Source organism: Emydura macquarii, unplaced genomic scaffold, assembly GCF_026122565.2.
Source record: "Emydura macquarii macquarii isolate MOO-44397 ecotype Brisbane River unplaced genomic scaffold, CSIRO-AGI_Emac_v2 contig_1253, whole genome shotgun sequence".
Classification (NCBI taxonomy): domain Eukaryota; kingdom Metazoa; phylum Chordata; order Testudines; family Chelidae; genus Emydura; species Emydura macquarii.
This window is the reverse complement of record NW_027131390.1, coordinates 51,747,924-51,769,437: the sequence shown is the minus strand read 5'-3', so window position 1 is coordinate 51,769,437 and position 21,514 is coordinate 51,747,924. Positions and strand designations below refer to the sequence as shown.

The 21,514-nt window shown below is 42.1% G+C and overlaps 1 protein-coding gene across 1 annotated transcript in view; it reads left to right on the top strand.

The window, feature by feature from the left end:
* Positions 1 to 7,130: 7,130 nt before the first annotated feature.
* Positions 7,131 to 21,514, top strand: part of CREB1 (cAMP responsive element binding protein 1) — a 56,215-nt gene continuing 41,831 nt past the window's right edge. Inside the window, exon 1 of the mRNA XM_067548756.1 lies at positions 7,131 to 7,580. The gene's annotated coding sequence lies outside the window, so the exon portion shown is untranslated. The remainder of the gene's footprint in view (positions 7,581 to 21,514) is intronic.

The window sequence follows — 21,514 nt, the reverse complement described above, 5'->3', positions numbered from 1 at the left end:
GTAGAATGAAACTCCTGGATTTTTTCCATACATTGCAATGTGAAAATCACAATGTTGCATTTAGGGACAATCCATCAGCCCATGTAAGTGCAGTGTAAGGCCCTGACCTGGAGCCAGAGCAATGCTGCTGCCTAAAGTGGGACAGGTAGTGGCCTCCTCAATGACCTGGGATACAGCATCGTACTACTTTCTGCTGCATCCTGTGCTTGTGTGGTGTGTTGGCTTGGTGAACTGAGTGCATGGTTGGTTGATTGCCAACAATGTGGATCTACTGGACAAACCCCTGTGCACAGGGGGTTACAGATACTGTAAGCCATGAGTTGCAGCGGTTGTCATGAAGAGAAGCTCTTCTGATCTGTACACTTTAAGAACCTCGGAGTGTGATCACATTCCCTCCCTCTCCAGCTCCTGAACATGCTTCATCTATTCTGACTTTGCTTAATAGAGAGGATTTCCCCCATTTGCTCTATGAAAAAAAGTGACTTCCCCTAAGCAGGTTTCCCCTGCAGCAGGTTCCATATTTCAAATTGCAGAGGCTGAGCAAAGTCACCAATTTTCTCTGACCAATTACCTCTGACTAATCGAGCATGCAATTTGCCTTTTTGTAAAGCCTGTATTTGGCCAAGAAGTTTTATTACTTGGAGTGACAGTAAATGTCCAAATGTAGTGGCAGACCTGAGCTGCAGTTCATTAACTTTCAGTGTGAAGATGCTGGAAAAACCATTTCTATTTTTGCTTACTTTGTTTCAAGTTCCCTGTGTATTTAGAGCTATTTAAGTAATAAAATGCTGGGGAAATCCAGTAAATTTTATTCTCCATTGGAGACACTAATTCTGAGGGTTTTGTTCTCATTGTGATGAACAAGCAATTCTTCCTGAATCAAGAAGAAAATGGGGCAACAGAATGCTCTTCTCTGTAGACATCTGAAGTTAAATCTCCACCTTCTCAGAATTGGAGACCAAAATGGAGGATTAACTCATCGAAGACATTGGTTTATGGAAATATGCCTTTGGATTGTTTCTGTTTTCTCCCCAGAAAGTCACGTTCTTGGATTGTCTATGCTATAAAATTGCCATGTTTATCATGGGGATACCAGACAGGGCAGCACAACTGCTTCCCCTTCACTGGTGTCAGAATCAGTTGTGTCATTAGTGTGGCATGGCCAACTGAATCCAACACTTATTGCAGTGAAGTGTGCTTGACTCTTCATTCTATTAAGTGCCGAACGTACTTTGCCATAACAGCTACTGAACTCAGTTACCCCTGTCCACATGAATTATTTTCAGACACTAACTTGTGGAGAGGGTAGGAGCTGCTATGTTTCCCACCCAGCGGTTCTGTAATATAGACACATTCTTAGTGGCAGGAGGCACTCTTTTGTTGAACATCTGGGGCCATTTGACTTCAAGGGAGCTATGCTGATATACATCAGCCAACGGTCTGGCCCCGTTAACTGAATGCAGTATGAAAATGAATCATACAATCAGACAATTCCTTATGTGATATATTTTGATGCTAAATTCAAATTATTTTATGCTGCTTCTAAATTTTCAATGGGCTGCAGATTTTTGTATTGACAGCATAGGCTGCATTGTAGAAGCCAGCAGTGAGGGCCTGGCGTAGGCCTTTTGGTAACCTGGAAGGTGTCAAAGGTAGTTTGGAATTGTGGGATAAAAACAGAAGATGAATGTTTCTGCCAAAATGATCAACAATGAAATAGTTAAGGATGTTGACATCTGAAATATCATTAGATTTCTGAGTGAACCAAATGAGATGAATTCAGACCTATTGCTACAGATATTCTGCACACTCTGGAAGGCAGTGCTGCATTGATTTACAGTCGTCTTACATTGGAAAGGGTTTATTTGGAGCCATAAGAGATGGAATCATAAGGTCTAGAAGAAGAGTGTAGATTCTGGAGCACACTTCTGCAGCAGAGTGTAGGTTCGGTGGCCACAGAATCACAGCATACACTGGGGTCCTGACAACTGGGCCCTAAGGGGCCCGGATTTGTTCACGATTTATGTGTGAAGCAGGAGCTGTGGGGGTTTAGCCTGCAGGTGTTGTCATTGTGCTAGATTCTGCTTTGGATGAAGATCCTATATCTGGAACCCAGTTCCAGTGCCCTAACTGCGCACTAGCGGAATCCTTCCTTCTTTCCAGGCCCCCCAGTGGCGGTGTCAAGAATGGCCCACACAACTGCAGCGCTCTCTCTCTGCTTGGGAGAATAGCAAATAATTAGTGTAGCTGGAAATCCACAGGGACTATCTCACCTTCTCCTCTCCCCCATAACCCTTGTGCTCAATGGACCCACTTTACACAAGCTCCACAAGTCCTGATCCTACATTGCTCTGCCACCATGGTGCAGCTGCACTGCTCTCCAGGATCTGTCAGTAAGAGATTTTATGGTTCATTCCGTGATGGGACTGTGTCTGATTGAGTTTTATTTGTAGAGAGTACCTTTGTGTTTCCTTTTCAGGAACACTGATTTCATTTCAGGTGTATCGACTGGAGATCTGCAAGTGCATATGTATATTTTAGCAATAATATAATGTTGTTCACTACCAATGTTAGGTGTGAGAGAAGAACAAACCAGTGCAGAGTATTAGTTATATACAGAGGATCCGCCACATATTGCAGCCCCTTATGATCTTGCCTTGATCAATTGTCTGCCACTAGCCTCAAAGTACCTTAGGCAGTGGGCAATTGGCAATTGGTGTTATACACAAGGAACCAGCTGCCCAGGGGAAACTGACTTGAATTCTACAAAGCTAATTAATTTGCCTTTAAGGCTTAATAGTGAAGAAAACTAATTAATCTTGCTGGGTTTCACTCAGCATCAAGTAAAGCAACCCTTTGCATATAGTAAGGATGAAGGAGACTGATGAGCATTCTAATCCATTCCCCACGGCAACCCTGCCTTGGACAATATTTGACATTCTGAATAATCAGCACATCATTATGGCACATTTTTACAAGGAGGCACTCTCCCCAAAGACAGTAGTGGAAAATGAACATGTGGACATTTGGGAAACATCCATTCATTTTTCGGTAAAGATGGATTTGCATCTTAAAGTCCCAGTTTTGCCTATCTTCTGCACTTTAGAGATGGCCTTTGCCTCAACTGTTGGGGTAGGAAATTAAAAGACCTTGGAGCACAATTCACAATTACAAAGTCAGCGATGAGATGGGATTTTGTAAGGGAGAATGAGTCAGCCTGAGAGCCAGGAGTGAGAGCATGATTGAGGAGGATCTGGTGGGAACAGTACCAGAAGGTGGCCAGCATTTTTGCAAACCTCAGAGGAGCACCAGTATCAAAAATGGTTAGAAGCACAGCCTAATAAATGTGCTGCCACAGTCTGCACTAATCTAAGGGTCCCATGTACAACACATTACAACACTCTTATCTCAAGGTAGTAGTCTAATCATATGGTATGGGAAGTAGGACCTATGGATAGGGGCTGCTTAATTTGTGCCAGGGCTGAGCCCCGGCACCTCTAGGCTTGGCAATGCATAGCCCTGGCATCTCTGTCATGTCAGTTATGAAAGTAAAAAAATTGCTTGAGCCTGGCTCCTAATTCCTTGAGCCCCAGCACCTCTGGGTAGGGGAGATAGTTTCTGATAAAAAGCCATCTTCTGGGAGTCTTTAAGTCACTGGAAACCATCAGTGAGACTCAGATATCGGAATTTAGTTGCTTTTCAAGGATGGAATTTTATTCTCTGAAAGGCAATACTATTGTGATTCCTTAGACTTGCCACAGTCATGGGGAATGTGCAAGGGTTGGGTACATAAACAGTCTTGGTCAGTTGGGGACCAAAACTTGTAAAGGAAATTGATGCAAAATAGCAAAGTTAGAACAGAAAAGAAAAGACTGAGTGTGAGCGGGAAGGGAAGAGATGGCAAACTAATGCATGAATCAACAACAAAAAATCTGAAATGGCTAAATTAGTTCTGATGATTATGAACAGCTCTTTTGTTAAGTAACAGTTTTTTTTGACACAGTCCAAAGATATTTTAATAGAAGCAGAGCATAAGGCCACAATAAAAAAATGATCAGAGACATTTACTGAAATTCAATGGTTTTAGAAAACTCTTTGTTGAAAAGATTACAGCAAAGTACAAATGCTTCAGATGGATTCAAAATACATTATTTTAAAATCCTGTCTCTTGCATTTGATTTACCTATGTACCTGGTGGAAAAATATATAATGGCAAACGTTATTAAATGTACCTCAGTAAATGGTAAAGGACTAAATGATGTGGATAAAAGATACAAAGTCAATACAGAACTAAAAAAAAACCAACCACATTATCTGGACAGAGGAAACATATTTTAAAAAGAGATACGAAAGCGGCCTTAAGACAATTCTATTATGCCTCTGCCAAAGTTTAAAAAAGAGCAATTTGTATTTTTCTTTCTTTACATACTAGATTTCAGTTAATAGGCCAAATTATAGATACTGATGCTAACATGCTTACCTTCCAAAAAGATCTAAATGGCAGAGGAGTTACAGTAAGACCAACTTATGCTCGTAACCACAGTCAAAAAGATGTTTTAAAATAAATACTTCAGGGCTCTAGATATCTCCAAAAAGGAAGAATTCTTTTTGGAAGAGACTTTAACTGTACATTGAATCCTAGTTTGGACCGATCAGACATTGTACAAAAGACAGCTACAAATCCAAGTCATGGGGCAAGACCCCACCTGTTGCAGCTGCCGTTTGCTCCTATCCTTTTCCTACCCTAGGCTAAGGGAGATTTTGGGTGCAGACTGGGGGAGCCTAAGAAGCTGTTAACTACTCTACATTGAAACTTTAAACTCTTGTAGCAGATACCTTAGCTAAAAGCAGGAGAGTCTTAGAAGAGTAGAGAGACTGGGGATGTATAACAGCTTAAATCATTTTAGACCTGCATACAACAAAAGTTTTCCAGTTTAACTTAAATCGGTATTTAAATCAGTGTAGACACTCTAATTTTGGTGTAAGAGTTGTTTATTTCAGTTTACCTTAACAATTCCTAATGGACTAAAGCTAAACCAAAATAAATCGGCTTAAAATAAATGTGTCCATGCAGCCTTTTGCAGTGTTTAACTAAATTGGTGTGAAATCACACCTTAAATGAAACCATTGCAACTTTCTCATGTACACAAGGCCTTACTTCGTATCAGACTTGGTGGCTACAAAACTAAATGAGCAAATATTCCATCAGCTTACGAGAGAGCATAGGTCCTGAGTGCTTTTGTGTGAAGCTGTTGCAGTTATTGCTACATAGTGGTGTTTTGCTATACAGTTAAAAAAGCAGACTGCTTAAACCTTCATATACAATGTCAGCTGGAGGCATCCTGACATAAGTATACAAAGAGTAAGCATTTTCTTATATATACACACACAAAATCGTACAAATTGCTGTAATATTTCAAAATTAACCAATAAGAATTGCATTCAGTGTATTGTAAAGTCTGGTTCATGCAGAAATTTTGTAGAGATACTGCTTGGGTTCTAAGTTGGATTTCAGGCTAGGGTGTGTTCTAAAGAAAGCATTTGTTGCTCTGGGGCACAATCTACTGTCAATAGACAAGGGATGTCATGCATCCTGCTGGACTTCTCTTTGGCATTTGATACCATTAATCAGAAAATACTTCCAAGAAGCTACAGAGATTAATGGAAATGGCTCAGGGCCTTCTTCTCAGATTGAACTCAGAGGATTATTGTTCCTTCTCCTCTAGAGTCCTCAACTGTGGAGCCCTACAGAGCACAGATGTCTCCCCCATGTTATTCAGTACTGTTACAAAGCTATTGGAAGAGCTGGTGAAATAGCATGGGCTGAAGTGTCAACAGCACTCAGCTAACACACAGCTCTACATCTACTTTACACCAAACATAAATAGTGCCATCTCCTACCTTTCCCAATGCCCATACAAAATCAACAGCTGGCTGAAAAGCAACTGGCTAAAACTGAAGTGATGCAGGTAGGAAGAGGGTAGCATTTGAGGAACTTGCTTTTTCTATATTATCTCTGACCTGTGATTAAGCTGGTCTGCCTTGGGATCCTTTAAGGCACCTCACTGCTATTAGATGCCTAAGTAGCCATGAGTGTGAAAAAACTACCACTTCTGTCTGAAACTGGCCAGAAGATTGTCCCCATCTTGCTGGACACACACCTGGCCATGGTGATAGACCTATCTGAGAAGCCCAGGGGTAGTTATTGCATTTTATTGTATTTAAGACTATAAACTGGAAAAACTCCAATTGGTACAAAATGCCAGCCAGCAGCAGTGGAGAAGTATTTGAGTTTGACTTTTGCACTGGGAGGGGTGTCTATGGGGGGACTAAAGCAAATTTTGGAGCAACTGTAGTGCCTGCAAGCCCCTATCCAGTGGTGTCCCTGACTGGAACACTTGAACTTCAACCAATAACAGAAGGCTTGTGTGAGCAGGAGCTGGGCCTTGCCTGTGGAAGGTATTCCCCCAAGAGAGAAGAATAACCATCATTGTCTCAAGTCAGTGCAAAATTTATTCCATTGCTTTTCCCCCAATAATTTTTGAACACCGAGCTGCCAATACACTCACACCCCAGAACAAACACAAGCCTTGTGAACGGATCCAATTATTTTAGAGCACCAGTCATTAGGGTAGGGCAGTATCCCAGAGAGAGATGGCTCAGTTCCCCTTGGGACCCCCGGACCCACCCCTGAGCCGTTATGTCCCTGGGGAAGAGTTGAGTGCCTCATGTACAGCAAAGCACGGCTGGCGGTGCCTGCAGGCGCGGTGGCGGGGTGTTTCAAGTTGCCTGTGATTCTGTTCTCTTGCAAGATTTTCTTAACTGAGGGGAACCTCCCAGGTTTACCAGGGCACCTCTAGGAAAGAAAACTGATGGGCTGGTTGATTGTCAGATACCTACTTTTTACCTAGGGGGCCAGTCACACACACACACACACACACACCTCCCTGACAGGACAGGCCAGGCCAACCCCAATCGGGGATTTCCGTGATTCTCCCTCGCACGTCTTCGTCCATTTCCGTGAGCTTTCGGAGATTGCTGTTCGTTTCCGATCGCTGCCCCGCGCTTTTGCCGTGTTCGGGTATTGCCGTGGGTTTTCGTCGAAATTCGGTCTTTTCCGTCCCTATTCGGGCATTTCCGTACACCCCGTCGACACTTCTGTCTTTTCCGTATTCATTCGGGTATGTCCGTGGCCCCGGTCAGCCCTTCGGTCTCTTCCGTGTTCATTTGGGCGTGCCGGGGACTCCCAGTCAGCGCTTCGGTCGTTTCCGAATTTCTTCGGGTGTTTCCGTGCTCGCTCCGCTCGGCTGCGTTCGGGCGCCGCCGCGCGTTGCATGGCTTCGGCATTCTCCGGGAGCGCTCGGCGTTTTCCGTGCGGGGCCGCGGCGCTCTCGGCGCTTGCTCCCTGGCTGGCTCTCCTCAGTCGGCCGCTGCCTGCCTGTCGCCGGGCTGGGAGAGCCTTGTGTGTGAGTGACGCGGCGGAGGTGTAGTTTGACGCGGTGTGTTACGTGGGGGAGAGAATAAAACTGCGGCGAGAGGCTAGGCGCGAACGAAAGCAGTGACGGAGCAGCCCGTAACCGGTAAGAGGAGGCAGGCGCCCAGCCGAGGGGGGGATGGAGCCGGCGGGGCGCAGGGAGCAGCAGGCGCAGGAGGCGGCCGGGCCTGCACAGCCAGCGGGAGGGGCGCCCGCTTTAAAGATGGAGCCGAGCCGAGCCCTGCAACATCCCCGCCGCCGCCGCTCCGAGCGCGGCGAACAAAGAGTAATGGCGGCTGGAGCCGGCCCCGGCCCCGGCCCGGTCCCGGCCCGGCCCGCAGCCACTCCGGCTGCAGCCAGCGGCGGCGCTCAGCGCGGCGGGGGCATCGCGCTCGGGGCGGCCCGGCCTGAGGCGGCGGGGGAAGGAAGGAAGGAAGGAAGGAGGAGCAGAGGCTGCCGCGCTCCCCCGGGCCCCCATGCACCGTCCCCCTCCTGGCCGCTGGGGACCTGTGGGGACCGCTCCCTTCCCGCCTCCGGAGAGCCCCGGTCTCAGGAAAGTGGCGTCTCGTCTCGCTGGTGATTTGTGCCCCCCCCCCCCCCCACAGCCCGGATCGGCCCCCCACAGCCCTGGCTGGTGACCCCCGGCCGGACCGGACCGAACCGGGCCCCTCCGCGCCCGCCGTCGAGCGGGCCGGCCCCGCCGCGGATGGGTCCCCTCCGCCCCCCAGAAAGCACGGTCTGGCCTCGCAGCTCGCTGTTCGCTTCCCTTTCCCCCTCTCCAGCCTGGGCCAGCCCCGCAGCTGCCGAGCGGGCGATGCTTTTTGCCCTTGTGGGAAATAGCCCCCTGGGAAGGTGGATTTTTGAAGCCTACACGGCGCCCCGAGGGGGGCGGGCAGACAGCCCCGTTCTGAGGGTCCGTTACTATTAACACGTCCCCTCCTGTATGGCCCACATCTCTTAGATTAAAACTGAATTTTAAAAACTTCTTCTCCTCCTGCTTTATTCCATTCGGTTGGGAGACAGAACAGCCCAGTTAGTTTCACTCGTTTATAGTCCATTTCACTTCATGCTATCCCTGGGCTGCTGGGGAATATCTGATTAAAGACACTGCCATTAAACTCTGTAGAAACATGTGTAGTGGTTTTAGCTTGTTACAGAACTACTTTTTCTTCTAATAAAAAAAATTTTAAGAGCTTATGTTCTGGGCCAAACGTGATTTGATGGGATCCTCTTTTGAAATGAGATATGCAACTATTCAGCTCTGAAAAGCCTGAAGAAGAAGCTTTTCCACAATCCACAAACACATTGCTTTTCATGAAAGTTCAGCTGAAATACCGAAGAGGCTGATACCACTGAACAAATAACAAAGACAGATCTCTGGTAGTTGTAGGTAGATGCTCAGTCTTGCTAATGCTTTTAAAATATTAAGATGTGAACATCATTACTATAACTGAAGGAAGCTTTGGTTCAGTGATCACTCTCGCTATTGATCTGTAACTTCCTTCAGTGGGAGTTCCACAGGCAGAATGATAGCTGGATTGGACCTGTACCATAGCGATATTCCTCACGATACTTCCATTAATATTTTGCTATCTCTGCCACATTGCCCATAATTCTGAAAAATCTCGTTAGGTATCTTACACTTCTTTTTTTGATGACTGTGACTAGTTTTTGTTCCCCCCTCTTCAGTCTCTGTGTGAGAAATTTTTAATTGTAATTTTTTTCACTTGCTTCACTGCCGCCTCTTGTACAGTAACCTAAGTTTTCATCCTTTTTCAAAAAAAAAAAAAAAAGACTGTTGGGATACCTTCAGTAGGTTTAAAACTTCTTTTATTCTTGTATTGTTTTTACAAAGGTCATGTGACTTGTCTTTTCCCTCCAAAACTTTTTTTTTTTTTTTTTTTTTTTAAATATAAACTTCTGCTAGCAACCCACTGCTCCTGGAAGAACGTTAGCTAGCAACCCAGTGGAAGAAATAAAACTCCCAATTAGGAAAATGTCAGTTTTTAAGTTTTCCAGTGATTCTTATATATAAAGCTGCAACTTACGTAGGAATGTCTCCTTTCTCTCCTGCAGAAAGATGACTGTAAAGGGTTATAGTACCATATGTTGATGGATTACTGTGGTTAAATGTTCTGAAATACTCTAGTGAGAGTCTCTTCATTCCCCTTCTGTTTAGCTGGTTTATAGTTTTGGGAGACACTTTAGGCCCCAGTCCTGTAATCAGGTCTATCTGTGCAAGTCAGAATGCAAGATTAGGGCCTTTAAATTACAACAAGTATAAAACTGGGATGTCCCAAAACTGATGTTTTAAAGACAGTTTATCATTCACAAACACGTTGGGCTCTAAATGAGCAGGTAAGCTATTGCTTGTGTGTGAATGCCTCTCTAACAATTCCTCACAGCCTTTCCTATTTGCAGTTGGAGCCCAATACTATTCTTGATTCCTTCACTGAGTTACCAGAGGGGTAGCCATGTTAGTGTGTATACAGCAAAAACAACGAGACATGCATCTGATGAAGTGGATTGCAGCCAACGAAATCTTATGCCCCCAGAAATCTGTTAGTCTTTAAGGTGCTACAGGACTCTCGTTGTTTTTGCTTCGTTGAGTAGTGTATTCTTGACAATAGAAGAGTGCTTGAAAATCTTAGGAAACTGAAGGGCTGATATAGGACCACTGAAATCGGTGGATATTTCCACTGATTTCAATAAGCAATGGACCTGATCCTCAGGGTGCCAATTCACTGGTGACACAGTGATTAAATATAACGTGCTTTTGTTTTGTGAATTCATTCTTAGTGGAGTGTATTATGTGTTTTTGATACAAAAGTGTTAGGAAAGTGCCAGTTAAACATTTGCCTCTTATTTTACATGTGTGACACTTACCTCTCTTGCATCCCAAACCTATTCTATTTGATGGCAGGAAGTAAGATACTAAATCACTGCTTTCTAATCTACAAGATATCTATTTAAGAACTTTACTATTCTCATCATCCAAAATATTAAAGCTTAAATTAGTTTGCTGTAAACATGTCTCTATATTTTACCAATAAACTTAATGCCCTTTTGCTATTGTATGGGAATCTTGCCCCGTGAAGACAGGAGACTGAGCTTCTAGTAGAGGTGACAGGCCAGTCCATTGGCTGCCCTGCTGGACTCTGGCTCCTCTTTGGAGAGGCTTATGTGCTACCCTAAACTTCCCTTTGGCTTCATAGGTCAGAGTGCAGGTTGGGAAAGAGGGTAGTGGTATCTTCCAAGCACTGATAGCCCTAAAATGAATGGGCAGATATTCAGAACCTGATCATTCCGTACATTCTTTAAGCAGCAGTGACATAACTAACACTAGTGACATCTAGATTATCCTAGGGTCTGTCTGCAGAAACTTGCACCCATATAGCTATGCTGCTACAATCATCAAATGTAGATGTGCCACATTGACACTAATTACTGCAGTAAATCACTGTTCTGCTGGAATAAAAAAAATATCAGTACAAGCCCTGTCTTGCACCAGTGCAGAACTCTCTGCAAACACAAAGTAGAAATCACTTCTTCAGTTATACACTAACTTCACATTTTCAAGGCTTTCTTTGCAACCATCAGGCCTGGATGGAGTCTTTTACTGATACGTAATATAAAAGCTGGGTGTATCAAAAACAAAATGGAAAACTTTTTTTTAAAAAAAGGCAGCAACCTGTCCCAAATTTGAGCTTTGATCTTACTCACACATCTAGTAAAGTTGGCTATGGTACAGTTAGTGTGTTAAAATGTTATTTGTATTGCTATCTCACTGGAGCTGAATCTTTAAAGTAAAAATTGTCACACTTTGTCTGTGGTCTCTAAGGGTGTGTGTCACAGTGGTTATCAACCTCTGTGATCTCATGTCTGACTGTTTAAGAAGAGTCTGTACAGATGTCTCTTTTCTACTTCCCCCAGTTGTTTCCCTGTTCATCTGCTAAACCATTTGGTAAATGCTTCCAACCTTTACATTTAGACTGCTGAAATGTAGCATATGTTAAGAAGAAAGATGGGATCAGATGAAATTCCTCACCTACAGCTTGTAATTCTAAAATGTGCTTGTGAAGAGCTCTTGTAGGAGCTCATAGGTCTAGTGCACATTCCCATGCTGCTTTCTCCCTAGTGTTAGAAAAATCAGTAGTCTGAAATAGACAAGGATTTCCTTGGTTTTGTATTGCCTCTGCTTTATCCTGGCTATGCTGGGTGTACGCTATCCAGCTGAGAGAAGAAAACAAACAAATTGTGGGAGTCTCCTGACAGGAGAGGGTAAGGAAATTGGAGGAAGCATATTTTGTTGTTAAAATACAGCTCTAGACATTATCTTGCTGCTATGGCTGCCTCAATGACTCATACAAGACCTTAAACAAACCCTAATGGCTGTGCATCCATTTCCCCCTTAGTAAATGCACACACCTACCTATCTCACAAGGGTGTTTTTGGGCTTGTTGTTTGTTATGCACTTTGTAAGCATTGGGTGAAAAGTGCTAAAATAGTTCTAAATACATAGGAATTGCCATTCGGGATCATACTAGTGGTCTGACAGTCAAAAAAAGCTAACTATGTTAGGAACTTTTAGGAAAGGGATATTTAATAAGACAGTAAATATCATAATGCCACTATATAAATCCATGGTCTGCCCACACCTTGAATATTGCGTGCATGGTTGTCCCATCTCAAAAAAAGATATTAGAAATGGAAAAGGTACAGGGAAGGGCAACAAAAATGATTATGGAAATGGAACAACTTCCTTATGAGAACAGATTAAAAAGACTGGGACTGTTCAGCTTGGAGAAGAGATGACTCAGTAGGGATATGATGGAAAGATTTAAAATCATGAAAGGTGTGGAGAAAGTGAATAAGGAAGTATTATTCATCCCTTTGCATAACATAAGTATTGTGTTACCCAATGAAATTAATAGCCAGCAGGTTTAAAAGAAAGTACTTCTTCACACAACACACAGCCCCAGCCTGTGGAATTCATTGCCAGGGGATGTTGTGAAGGCCAAAAGTATAATTGTGTCCAAAAAAGAATTAGATAAGTTCATGGAGGATAGGTCCATCAACGGCTATTGGCCAAGATGGCCAGGGATGTAACCTTATGCACTGGGTGTCCCTAAGCCTCTCACTGCCAGATGCTGGGAGTGGATGACGGGATCACTTGATTATTGCCCTGTTCATTCTCTTTGAAGGATCTGGCAATGGCCACTGTTGGAAGCCCGGATACTGGGCTACATGGTCCATTGATCAGACCCAGTATACCCTTATGTGTGGTTTGAAGTACTGTCTCCAGAAATAGCAGCATCAGCTGCTTTAGAGGAAGGTGCTAGAAACCTTATAATGGACTTTTGTTACTCTGCTCTATAGGCAGTTGGCTGATGCCCTGAAGCATAAGCATTTATGTCCTTTATGTACATTTTCATACTGTTTCATGTGACTATCCATATACATTTCTAATCCTTTATTAAGTATTATTTGAGTGATCACATATTAGGTTGAGGATAGAGTTTTGTCCCTCATTTCCATGGATTAGGTAAGTCTTCAATAGGGGAAAGTGTCTACAAAGCAATCCAAGGCAGACCCTTTCTATTCCTTATAGATAGTGACATCTTTTTATGGCTAGACCCAAGCTAGAAAAAAAAATCCTATTGTCCAGCAGCCTGGGGCAACTAAAAAACCAGGCTGAAATTAACTTCCTGTCTTCCACACTATTTAAATTTTAAAACTATGGATGCATTTATAACTAAGGATGTTTGATGCTGACTCTCTGATCCTGGTTCTTGTGGCTTGTAGTGCTGGGTAGTTTATCTAAATTTGAATATATATATATATATATATATATATATATATATATGCATGCAACATAAAAATGTGATGCAGCAGTTTCAGATATTTCACAATCACATGCACACTTATCTTGTCTCATTTATTATTTCATTGTTTTCCTGATTTCCTTGTATATTATCCTTTCTCAGCTCTGTTTTCTTCTTTGATCATGCATTCATCTTGTTAATTTTTTTACCTCACTGCCTGTGTCTTGAGCTTTCTGTCACTGTAGTTTCCTCAATGTTTTCTCTAGCTACTACAGAATTTTCCAGAACCTTCTGGCACTGATCACATCTCTTCTCCTGTTACTTAGACACCACTCTAAACCTTCTGCTTCGTGTCTGAATAGCAGCAGATAATAGACCATTATTCCATTCTGCAAACGGATCCACCAGCACACCTGATGTGCGGTTGACTACAATAACTCTTTTCCTGTCTAGGCTTCCTTCTAAACCCCATTGAACAGTAGAAGAAATGCATGATTTGCCTGAATCAGCCCCTATTCTGCTAAACTTCCTCTGACTCTGCTTCTCTGGCAATACCCTCAAATGTACTTGTATATGCACTCCACAAAGCGCAGTAGGAGATAGAAGCGGAGCTTAAAAAGTCAAGCCCCAGTGCGGTGTAGAAAACTTCCTCTAGAGAGAGTATAAAACCAGTACCATGAAAACAGGATTCTGGTCACGCTCTGTGAAACTGATCACAGCCCTGTCTGTTTCTCTCTTGCCACTCTAAAAGCTCCTACAGGGGAACGGTATAGAAAGAATTGTTTCCCTTTTGTCCCATTCACACTGAGTGACTCCAGCAGATGGAAGCAACAAGTGCAGACCAAGTAAATGCAGAATCAAGATCCAAAGATTGATTATTTTAACTGCTTCTGTCCACAGTGACCAAAGCCATGTAAATTTGTCCCTACTGCAGCTATGAAAGATGTGACTGGTCAAGGTATGTGGGTGATATGGGGAAGAAATTCCCCCTTTCAGAAGCCTAGACATACTTGTGAGGGGGACATAGCTATCCCTCATCAAAAGTCATGGGTGAAGGGGGGCAAGGAAGGGATCCCTGCAAGAAGCAAAGGAAAAAGCATTAGGGCCCCCTTTTCCCAAGTAGCCGGGTGACGGGAAGAACTCCAAAAAGTCAGAGTCCTTCAGCCAAGCCTTATAGTTGCTACAATAATACAGATATAAATGATACGAAAGGTGAAGCCCCCAAACAGGTTCAGTGTCAATATGTTCATGGGCATCTGAGGAGTCCCTTCCAGCTGCTGGAGCAAGGCAGGCAGTATATTTTTCAGAGGGCACTGCTCTATGGAGGTCACTGATGATGCTTCATATTCTGTAGGAAAGTGGTGAATCTCGCCTCAGAACTGTCCTTATCCCAAAAGATATGCAACTTGGCTTCTCTCTCTCTTTTTTTAAAGTAAAAATTATGACTAAAACTGGATTAGCAAGAATATTGCCAGCTAGAATTAAGGTGCATTGTAGAGCTGTTCAGATTTTGCCTGGGTGGTGAAAGCCAGGGAAGAACAATGGTGCCCACTGCTAATAAATAATCTACACTTTTCAGAGAGGCAACTGTAAGAAAAATGTAATTGCCTACACAATCCTCAAAAAGCCAGAACTGAACATAGAAAACCATTCCAATTACCATCCCATCTTCAAACTCCCAGTCCTAGGCAAAATCATTGACAAAATAGTGACAATCAAGCTCTAACTCGTGATTCTGTCAGCATCCTGGATACACTGCCATCAGACTTCAGAACAGGGCACACTAAAAGATGATCTCCTCCTGGAAATGGAGACAGACGCAATCTTAATGCACATACTATTTGATATGCTTGTAGCTTTGGCTCCAGCCAAACATGGGGTGCTGCTTTTCCACTCACATTCATGACATAGCTAGAGTAGACCACACAGAACTACAATGGCTCAAATCATTCCTCCGACAGGATCAGAGAGTAGTGATGCTTTTCATCCCCAAGGCCCTGCCCTGTGAGGTCCTTTGAGGATCCATCCTGTTTCCCTTCCTCTTCAGTATTTACATGATTACTTATGGAAATGGTAAGACATCTGGGGCACTGATGCCAATGATCTGTTTTATTTTACACCAAGGCAACCAACAGCATCACAAATATGTGCCCATACTTACAGGAAATAAATATCCATGAGAACCAGCTGACTCAAACTCAGTCCAACCCAGACAGAGTGATGCTGGTTCGAAGCAGGGAAATACACTTAAGAACTAAGCTGGACACTGCCCGCCCTTTCCATTGAAGTCATGTTTGACTAAAAGATCAAATAGCATCAGTACAGGAAAAAAACACCTCTCATCTGTAGCTGTTAAGAAACTTCACCTCTTTCTCATGGTTAAGAATCTTGACACAATTATCCATGCATTTGTTACCTCCACATTGGATCACTGTAACTCACCGTACCAGGGACTGAAATGTAGAAGCAAAGCAGAGTCTCCAGTTTTGTACAGGAAGAGGCTTCCCGCTACCTCTACAGGACACGCTGCTGCAGGTACCTCACCCATGTATTTATTCCATGCCTTCTCCTGGCTCCCAGTCTGATTCCATTGACAGTTCAAGGCCTTAGTCCTGATTTTCAAAGTCATCAATACCTCAGGACCACATCTCTATCCTGTACCTACCAAGACAGCTGTGCTGATTTAAGGCAATATAGTTCTCAAAATCCATGATGAAGCATTAGTGTTCTTGGGGAGGTTTGAGTAGGATGAGCAGATGTCCCGATTTTATTGGGACAGTCTTGATATTTGAGGCTTTTTCTTATATAGGCATCTATTACCCCCCACCCCCATCCTGATTTTTCACACTTGCTAGCTGATCATCCTAGGGTTGAGTGTGGAGGTCAGAGTAATCCAGAGCATGAATACCCATAAAGGCATATTGCAAGACCCTTTTGAGAACGCCCTCCCACTATGGCCAGACATTAAAAAATACATGGAAAAAATATTCACTGAGTGATTTGTTTAAGGCAGAGTAATTCTGGCTTAAATTTAGCAAGTTTAGGTTTTTTGGGGATGTTATCATAGGTGGCTCACAAGTTACATTGTTTTAGTACATTAAGACAATTAGTATAGATTCAAGTCTCCTTGTATCGCTTCAGAAACAGTTTACAAGAGTAGTGATATTCAGTTAAATGGTGCAGCTCAATTAAAGCAAGATGACATTGACAATTTTGTTTCAAAATTACTGGAGTCTGAAAGCCAAAGTAAGGGTAGAGAATGGAGTGTGTGTGTGTATAATATAATTTTCTGTAAGTGACTCAAAATATATGCGGTGACCTTGAGTGCACATGCCTTTTAAAGACTTGTTTTGTGCATAATGGAAGGAGTAAAACTTTAAAACAATAACACTCTCTATGTTGAGTCCATATGCATTGACTATTCTTAATTCGCTACAAACATGGGGCCTCTGTTATTTCTAGCCATCTTGCTTTCAAATAATCACTTCACATAGTAACCCATTAATAAAATGGTAGAAAAAAATCAGTTTAATGAACATGTCCATTTTTGTTGTGTTTTCCTTATGAACTCATTAAACAGATTTTAAAACAAAAGTTTTGTCAATATTCATCATGTGACATAATCTCTTATCCATATCCGTGGGGTTGAATACTTGAACTATCATGTATATTCCAAACATCAAACAGAATGAAAAAAGTTTTTTGTTTGGTTAATAATTCATTCTTGTAAAAGCAGCAGTTTATACATGAAGCAATATTTTTGTACAACCTGACTTACAATAATGCTTAGTTTAGTGCTCTAGATTCTAAAGAGAGTCAGATACATTCCAAATGAAGTTACCACTTCTGATCAACTTTTAGAATCTAAGCATAGAGCGAGAGTAGTAGTTTGACATTCTGTTACATAGTATATAGACATTAGTTATTCTGTTGATCACATCTAAAACTTAACATTCTAGCGTTGAACATCTTGACTCAGTTGTCAGTCTTACTGATACATTCAAAGCATTCCAACTATAAATGTTGGTTTTACCATTTTGGAACTTCCAGTATTTTGCTTCATGCTCAGATGGTCTACAATGTTCAAATCCACCACCACCAACACGCACGCACGCCCCCTCCCTCCCTCCCCAACATAGAAAGAAAAGGAGTGCCCTGGATAATAGAAATCAAGCATTGAGTCTAATTTAACATTTACTTTTTTATGACAGCATAAACAGTCTTTAGCTATCAGAGTTGCCACCTGATGTTACAGGAAGGGAGTTTTCTGGAATAGATTTAGTTCCAGAACCTTGGGGATTTTTACTAGGATTTTGTTTCAAAACATAACCTTACGTACATATTAGACTAGGACGACACCTCCAATGTGATTGTGATTTCTCTGGGCCATCAATCCAATCCTAAAATGAGACATCCTGATCAGCGTAAGGATTGCAGTCTATGTTCACACTGTAAAGTTAATCCACAGTCCACAAACAAGTACGTTTGGCTTGAAAGACTACAAATAATGGCACTGCATCTAATACAACATATAGTGTTTTTTCTGATACCTACTTTTATAGTCTTCATGTATCCGTTATACAGATTCTCTAAGTGTAACTGTATAAATCAGATAAGGAAACACCTGTACTGGCGCAGTTTTCTTGTTCTCTATTACAGCTGCAATATTGCCATATGTTCTGTTCAGTTAGCAAAGTCTCTTGATGTGTGGCATTCAGGTTTGGTAGTTTACTACTGGTCTAATTTGGTTTTTATGGATGCAGAGAAGTTTAGAGCTACTGATTTTTTCAGAGAGCAATAGTTTAAAGGAAGCTGCAATAGGAAAACTTACTTGTCAGTCTTTTAAAGGAAATTAAAATTTCAGAGTAACTTTGACGTTGTTCATTTAACCAGTGTGTCAATGACTGAATGATCAGAGTCTGAATCTCTGCACTGCATAGAGAAAACAAAGTTTGCGCAAGACAGCCTGATGTTTTAAGCCAGCTGCAAAGTATCCCCCAAAAATATGAGTACAACTCTACTTCACTTTTCTTAGGAGACCAGCTCCGTTGAGCACCCAGTCTTTGCTCCCCGAACTGGTTGTTTAAGCCAAGTTTCCAAGTATGACCTTTCACTCCCCACTTCTTGGCAGTAACTAGTTATTGCCTTATAGACAAATCATACACTCAACAGGCAGCCTAAGTGACCGGATGTGTGCAAAGCTTCCCCATAAAGGAGGAATCCATCACCACCACCAGGTCACAGAGGTTCAGGGCTACCGTAGCCTCTGTGGCTGGTGGAGACAAGCAGTTATATATGCACTGGGCCTCACCCAGCGAACTGAGATGTATGAAGCCTGCATGGCACATGGATCACGATCCTTAAATCCATTCATTTTACTTTTTCCTGAAGCGGTTACTCTGGGTCAAACTGGATGGGGTCTTCAGAGATTAGAATATACTAGGAGAAAAATCAATGTTCTATTTAAATGAAAAGGAAAGGTCACACAGCAATTCCAAATCTTAATGAACGTCAGACAGTGAGAAACAGGCACATGCTTGCTTCTTCAGGTGGAGCTTAATCTGCTTTTGCTTCTTTCCTGGGTCTCTTGGCTTCTTCATTTCCTGTTCCTGTCATTTTTCGTATTGTTTATACAGACATTACCCTGCTATTCTACCATTATTAACCATCTACCAATATTACCATTTTTCTGTTCGCTTCCCTCTCCTACTTCCTCTCTCTCAAGGGGTCTGCTTTCAGAATCAGTTCTTCACTCGCTGTTATTCTGAGCTGCCTAGTTCTTCCAGCCAATGAACCATCCGATGCTAACATATCACAGCTTCTGCCATTAAAGGAGATTCCCCAAACATTCTGCATGCTACTAAATAGCAGAAGAGTAGAGATTCACTCTGTGTTGTTCCCCCATACAGTAGTGAGCTGCAATATTTGAGAGCAGCAGTGTAAAGGCCCCCATTTGAGATCATAAACCAAATGCCATATGCCCTAGTACTGATGAGATTATAGCTTTGTTTTTTAACTGCCAATCAAACTCATTTACAGTTTATTACTGGACTCAAGTACCAGTGTTTTAAGTGTTCAATTTATAACTTGCTTCAGTCACTGGGTTCAAAGTAAGTTGTCAAGAAGTGTAAAGTCTCATGTGTCCTTTTCATTCTCCAGTCCTCTGTTCTATACCCAGCATGATTCTGGCCAAAGATAAAAGGAATGATTGACTAGAACTAGAAGTTAGACCCATTGTTGAACACGGTAGTGCTGAACATGACTGCTAGATCACCAGGCCTACGCCACGTCAAGAACTTGTTTGTAGAAGAAGTAGGTGGCTTAGCATTCAGTAGACGCATCAGCTCGCAGATTCTGCCATCAAAAAATAACCTGACACCTACAATTTACATGGAGTTAAAAACTTCTTAAGTCATTTTGGCCAAGTCTAGTATAGGGATCATTTTTATCATGCTGCTAACTGAGCATGAGTGCAACTTTTTGAATTATAGTAGCTTCAGTATTTTGTCTTATGCAGGGTCCTTTAATCCTTTAATATCAGCACCAAGTTAGAAAGGTGTGCTCTTTGATTTATTGACATTTCATTTTTGTAAGGAAAATTTTGTATATACTATTAAAGAGAACCACAAAAACTCAGTGGGGTTAAAAATAAGGTGCTTTAAGATTTTTTAAAAAGTAAATAAATAAAAAGGAAAGATACCAAGCTGCAATGAATCACAATTAATTGGAATACAGAAGACAACTGGCAGAAGTGAACAGAGCACATAAGATTTGTACTTAATTCTGTTCTTAATGTGTGTGATATGCTTATTGAAGTCTATGGGTGTTAGTTACATACTTTCTAGGGCAAAATTTAGCCTTCAGAATCTTTATTGCTTGTAGAGTTGCAGGGCATGGAGGTGTTTGAGGAGGTGAATTGTTTTGTTTTTATTCTTTTTGTCTACGAATACTTATGAATGGTATTTACTAGTAATATTCTGACTGTATTTTATATCCTGCAACATATATCAAAATTTCTAATAAAAGCAAACAAACTAATTATCCTTTTAGTGTCCTATCTGTGTGCATCCAGCTGGAAGCAGTAAATCATATTAATAAATTAAAGGAGATTTGTAATAACTTTTTAAAAGGGAGTGGAGGTTGTGCCCTTTTCTGTTTTGGTTCTGTTTCTGTGTGGTAGAGTGTTTTGGAGGGTAGGACTAATCTTTCTCCTTGGTCTGGTTCTCCTTTTTTCTGCTGGAAGGCTCTTTGGAGGATCCAGAGAACTGGAATAAGACCTTTCTCAGCCCTTTGTTGAAGTATCAGGGTACAGAATCTTAAATAGTTAGAAGAAATGACATTTGTAATCAGGTATTTGAATTAAATACTGTGATGCTACACCGGTTGTGAGGCACCTTGCTGTCTGCTCTATTAGCACGAGGAAGTCTAGTCAGTACCAGCTGCAGGTCAGCTCCCTGACTCCACAAGCAACATAAGCAGTCCTCTCCAGGCCAGTGCAGTCCCCACTCTCTCTATAAGTGAGTGGTAGGCATGCCTGGAACCCTCCAGTCCTTGGTCCATTGAACATTCGCAGTATTCACAGATGTATTGCCTCTAAAGAAATAGCATACCCCACCTTACCCACTCCACTTAACACACAGCACTCCTATTTGCTTTCGCTATAAACATATCTAAGTGTTTTTAGCAAAGCAGAGAGATTCACGTAATACCAAATAGAAATATTGGAAACAAATGGTTACATATAAAATAAAATAACAACACACATTCTAGCACCTACACTTACTTATCTAGATACCTCCATGTCTTACAGAGCAATGTTCACAAAAAGTACTTCCAGTGTTTTTACAGCTAAGCTTGGCTGTGACCCTGCATAAGACAACCATGCTGGTAGCTTGCTCCTCAGAGAAGGATCCAGAGTGTACCTCTGCACTCCCAAGTATACTTAAATAATCCATTGTCTTTACTCATAAACAGGAGCTCCTTCTACTGTTTATCTCCTTCCATACATTTCCTGTCTTGAAGATTTTGCAATCTCTTGCTTAACGTTTAGCTCAGTATGCAAATAGACATGCACTGTGAGACACACCTTCTGCTTGGAAGGACCCTGCCTGAGACATGATACCTCCTAGTTATCTGCCTTAAGAATGTAATTTTCAGTAGAGACACAACTCCTTCAATATTATCCCTAATACATTTTGCTGTGATTATCATGACT